Raw genomic sequence first — 6068 nt, forward strand, 5'->3', positions numbered from 1 at the left:
TCCGCGGCCCGACGTGCGGTAGCGCCGACTGCTGCGCCGTGACGTACCCACACCTCATTGGCTCCAGGGCTGATTTGTGCGCGCGCATGCGGGCTAGCATGGTTGGATGTGCCCAGAGGGCGCCCTTCCTTCAGAGGCCTCGTTTGCCCGACACTTACGACAGGCCTTAGGACGTAAGGCGTGGACGTGCGTGACGTCACCCTCTGGCCTGCGAGATGACGAGGGCGAGTAGCGGGGCCGCTGCTCCCTCGGGATCCGGGTGTGGCTCGGCTCAGGTAACACCCGGCCCTGAGGACTCCTTCGGCCTCCGCCCACGGGGAGTGCTGAGACCGCCGGCCCGTGTGCTGGCGACCTTTACCCAGGCTTGGTCAAGGCTTCCTGGCTGGCGCAACTGCACGGGCCTCGCAGTGGACGCCTGCTGGTGACCTTTACTCTGTTAAACCGTCTTCCTGCTCTCCCAGTGAGAGCCTCAAAACTGGGGAAGGTGCGCACAAGAGGCAGACAGGATCACATCCTACCCAGAGTCCCTGTTTTCTTCCCCTAGTGTTTGTAGAAAAACAAGGAGGGTGTGCAGGCAAGCTTTAAGGGAGAAATGGGATTCGCCTGAATAGAGGATTCCCAGGAATCCACTAGACTTGCATCCCTTCTGACCATATTGGAAATGGAAGTCTCCTTAGCACACTTTCCTGGTGTACTTCAAAACGAACTCTCGGACACCCTAAATTCTGCCACTGGACGTTTTCTTCATTACTTCTCTCTCCCAAATTCAGATGAATGTCGGTCCATTCCCTATGTTCTGTCTAGCCTTGACATAGCCTATCATGTGTTTATAGATGCCTGGTGTGTGCCAGGCCCTTCTCAGTATAAACTCACATATTCTGGTTGAGCTTGTTTATATTCTACCACTTTTCCTTCCACCATCAGATTAGCATGAGATGTTAGAAGGCTGGTCTAAAGTCTCCATAGATCTCTTTCCAGCCACTGGTCCTATCTGCTCAAAGATGTCAGTTTGTGTGAGTATAGTTGTTAGGTATTCCCAGGGATAGTCGATTCCAGAACAATCCCCAGAACCCATACAGAATTCCATGGGTGTTTAAGTCCTTCACATGAAATGATGTAATATTTGTATATAATCTATACAATCTCCCCAATATTTAAATAATTTCTAGATTATAACTTATAATGCCAAATGCAGTGCTGTATGGTGTCACTTAGGAAAAATGACAAAAACGCTAGTCATTCTGTATTGGTGAGAATATTGTAAGCCTAACTACATAGTATGTGATGTGATCTGCTGATTTCTGAAGACATGGATATGGGAGGTCTGATGTATTTTCATTGTTATTAAACTGTCCTAACTTTAATTCTTCTTTAACTATAAAACAGTGGGACTCACAATGTATTCAAGACTTTTTGTAGCTTTTGGGGGTACTTGTTGAGCATTTAGACATAGTCCTTATGTAGGCTTATTTTAAGTTATTTGTATATAGGCTTATTTATCAAACTCTTAAAAGTTTTTAAAGACCTGGTGTAGCAAATCTGTAGACATTCAATATGTCCTTAAATCAAGTCCTGGTGCTGCCTTCCTTATTTCTCCAAAGAGAAAGTAGCCCTTACTGAAGCCATTTTTCTCTCAATATCGATTCTTTGTGGAACAGAAGATACCATTTTTCGTTTATAAACGAGTTGGCTGTGAGTTGCTCTTGTTTGTGTTTTATGTGTGTATGTGGGGGAGGGGAGTGTTTGGGTTTGGCTTGGGTTTCTTTGGTGGAGGGGGGGGGGCAACTTGGAAACTAATGCTAGGTACCAGCCTGTTAGTTTACCTGAGTTCAAACTTAGGTCAGGTTCTCTAAAATGGAGTCTGAATTTAAAAGACTCGGCATCCCAACCCTATCTCAAAGCCACTGCTCTATCTACTCTTATCCTTTAGGAAGGATAGTGGCTGGTAAGAGTTGTAACTGTTTTAAAGCAAATGCCTCTCTTTTCAATGTAGTGGATTGCGTATTTTTTAAGAACTACGAACAAATCGCTATTAGAATGTTCTTCACTTACAGGGAACAACTGGATCGGATGCTTTAGATGTAAATGTAGCAGCATTTCCTAGGCATTCCTGCCAAAGCTGCCCCAAGCCACCTTCTCTGAGCTGTGCTTTTCATTTGCCGAGCTGCTCATACAGCCAGAGATGGTTTCCTTCCAGTCCATAGCCAGCCCTAGGCTCAGCGTGGACAGAGCACATTGTCCACCTCCAAACAGCACACTCCTTGTGGCCTCGGTTCCATATTTTGATTGAGGAGGAGGGAATTTTAATAGAAGCTTTAAATAGCATATATTATATATTTTAAGAAAAACTAAAGGGCCTGGGTTCCTACTCTCATTTTTGCAATGTGAATGAATCTCTCAGAAGGTCTAAAACCATCCCAGGGAAATGGAAACATTAAGAAGATAGGATTTTCCAGACATGGTGGCCCATGTCTTCAATCCCAGAATTAAGGAGGCAGAAGCAGGCAGATCTCTGTGAGTTCTAGGACAGCCAGGAGTAGAAAGAAAGTTCCAGGGCAGCCAAGGCTGTTACACAGAGAAACCCTGTCTTAAAAAAAAAAATCAAAGAAGGAGAAGGAGGAGGAAGAAAGGGAGCAAGAGGAAGAAGTGGAGAGGGAAGGGGAAGGAGAAGGGAGAAGGGAAGAAAAGAAGAGGAAGAGGAAGAAGAAACAACAAGAAGTGGCTCTCTGCTTACAATTTGGACACAATTTTAGTTTAGTTTATTCTTCAAAGATTCATATTCTGGAAGCTTGCTCCACAGTTAACAGTATTGGAAGGTGGTGGGACCTTTAAGAGGAAGGGCCTAATGAAACATGACTTCTCCATGAGGTCTCTTGCACCATCATTCTTCATGAAGAGCTATCTTGGGCTCTGGTGGCTCTGGTTGTAAGGGTACATTAGTTCTCTCATGAGTGGATTAGTCCCTAAGAGAGTCAGCTATTATGAAGGAGCAAGCCTGGTCCCTCTTGCTTCCTTCTTTGCTTTGAGACATCTTGTGCTTCCCACCATATGACACTCTCTTCCAAGAGGCTATCGTGTGTGTGTGTGTGTGTGTGTGTGTGTGTGTGTGTGTGTGNTGTGTGTGTGTGTGAGAGAGAGAGAGAGAGAGAGAGAGACAGACAGACAGACAGACAGACAAACTAATAACAAAATGCCAGCCACTGTATTCTGAAGGCAGGCCAGGGAGTAGAATAGAGAAATGTCAGATAGATACATGACTTTTATACTGGCTGGGTTTGTGTGTCAACTTGACACAAGCTGGAGTTATCACAGAGAAAGGAGCCTCCCTTGAGGAAATGCCTCCATGAGATCCAACTGTAAGGCATTTTCTCAATTAGTGATCAAGGGTGGGAGGGCCCACTGTGGGTGGTGCCATCCCTGGGCTGGTAGTACTGGGTTCTACAAGAAAGCAAGCTGAGCAAGCCAGGGAAACAAGCCAGTAAGTAACATCCCTCCATGGCCTCTGCATCAGCTCCCGCTTCCTGACCTGCTTGAGTTCCAGTCCTGAATTCTTTGGTGATGAACAGCAGTATGGAAGTGTAAGCTGAATAAACCCTTTCCTCCCCAACTTGCTTCTTGGTCACGATGTTTGTGCAGAAATAGAAACCCGGACTAAGATAGCTTTCTTAGATTTATAGTTTAATTTCCTCTTTTTTATTGTGATAAAAAACACACCACATAGTTTGCTATGATTTGTTTGGTGGTATTAAGTACAGGTATATTATGCAACTGACCAATATCTGTACATAGAACTCCTTCATCTTGCAAATCTGAAATTTTACATGTGCTGAGATGGATATTTGTCAGATTGACTGGATTCTATAATATCCAGGTAGCCAGTACTATTTCTAGGTATGTCAATAAATTATCTGCAAGAAACTGGCATTTCAAAATCAGTGGACTAAATAAGACATCCTGTTTCATCCAAAATAGGTAGGCAGATGCAATTGGTTGAGGGCCTAGAGGAAACAAAGAAGCAGAGAAGGGCATTCCTGGTGTCTCCTCAGGAGCCAGAACTCCCTTCTTAGCTATAGGACAAGCAATTTTAGATTCTTTGGCCTTTGGAACTTGCACCAGTAAGCCCTTAGTCCTTATGCGGAATTATACGGTACTAGAGCCCCTGGTTGTGGGCTCTCTGGGTGTGGATTTTGCCATGCTACTCACTTGTCTGGATTTTCCAGCTTTCAGATGCCTTTGTGCCTGTTGTGTGCTTGTAGCATAAGGCATAGTGTAACAACCAAAATAAAAGTTTTCCTGTTTTTTTTTTTTTTTAAGAGTAAGTGAAATTGGATGGATAGTCTTCAGTGTCGAATCTTCTATTAAAAACTGTCACCAATGAACTTTTTAATGAACTACATGAAGTATAGGAATCTTCTCACTAAAGGACAGAGCCTTTCGGGTTCGTGAGATGGCTCAGCGGTTAAGAGCACTGACTGCTCTCCCAGGGGTCATGAGTTCAAATCCCAGCAACCACATGGTGGCTCACAACCATCTGTAATGAGAAACAAACAAACAAACTATGGGCCAGAGTGAGTGGGGCCTGAAGCAAGAGGGAGAAGGGACAGTGTTGAAGAGAAGGCTGTGGTACTTCTGCAGAGCAGTGGATTAGAATGCTGTGTATACCCTGGAGACCCAAGGACAATGTGTTATTAGAACTTCAAGCTCTTGGACCTGTGTATTTATGGTTCAGTGGGTAAAGCTGCTTGCTGTGAAGCCTGACAGGCCTCGTTCAGTCCTCAGGATCCACACAATGAAGGAGTTGCCTAACTTCCACATGTGCACTATGCCATGTGTATGTGTGTGTGTGTGCCACGTAATTGTAAAAGGGTGAAACTGATATATACTCCTATACTGTGGAGTTGTCTTTTAACACTTGTTCTTTAAAAGTCCAGTCCTGTGGCATGTTCTTATGACTAGATAATAAAAGGATCAAATAAATATGTCCACTGTATTGACCACCACCTTGGATATCCCAATGACCTTGTAAAAGGTATTTAGACATTTACTTAAAAAAAAAATTGTTGCTGGGCGTGGTGGCGCACGCCTTTAATCCCAGCACTCGGGAGACAGAGGCAGGCAGATTTCTGAGTTTGAGATCAGCCTGGCCTACAAAGTGAGTTCCAGGACAGAGAGGGCTATACAGAAACCCTGTCTTGAAAAACCAAAAAAAAAAAAAAAAAGTGTAAGTGCAGGTATATAAATGCCACTGTCATTAGATTGCATATAAGTGCTCTACCCAGTCATCTGTCAGCCCCAGAACATTTTTAAAGTGTGTGTGTGTGTTTGTGTTGCACAAATAGGTGCATGCTGGAGGCAAGATCTTTCCTTAGATGTGGAGCTTAGCTTTCTCAGGTGGGCAGGAAGCCAGCAAGCCCTAGTGGTCTTCCTTTCTTGGCAAGCACCAAGGGCTCTTGTTACAAGCATGGCTGGGACCGTGGCTGTCTTATGTGGTCCTTATGGTTGGAGAACAAGTGCTTTTCCTGCTGGGCTGTCTCCCCAGAACCTAAATTATAAACTGTGGTGTTATGGGTCAAACCCAGACATACTAGTGAAGGACTTTACCACTGAGCACACTCCAGCCAAGACTATGATTAAGGAGTTGTCATATGACTGGTTTATATTACATGCAGTTTAAGTATTTCAATATGGAAATTTTTGCTTTCGTTAATACCTACCTCTAATTCATTTTAGCTCAGAATAGGTTTAAGGAATGTACATGTTGGTTATAGGACAAAAAATAATTCAAACACGTGGCTTTGGTGTGTGTGTGTGAGAGTCAATGAGTTTTACTGGCATTACTTATAGGAATATAGGTGAGGGGTTAGGGACAGGAACAGAACAGACAGGTGCATTGCAGCCCACCTCAGCTCAGGGGACAGTTCACAAAAGGTGGGAACTCATTGTACATTTTTGAAGTAGTTTGTCATGCTGGAGGTTCATTTAGGCAGTTCAAGTGGCTTGAAGCTCTTCTGGGAAGTTCAGCTGATCTCTATCATGTAACTAGGCAGATCTGTTTTCACTCAAGTAGC

This window comes from Mus caroli, chromosome 6 (assembly GCF_900094665.2).
Source record: "Mus caroli chromosome 6, CAROLI_EIJ_v1.1, whole genome shotgun sequence".
NCBI classification, from domain to species: Eukaryota; Metazoa; Chordata; class Mammalia; order Rodentia; family Muridae; genus Mus; species Mus caroli.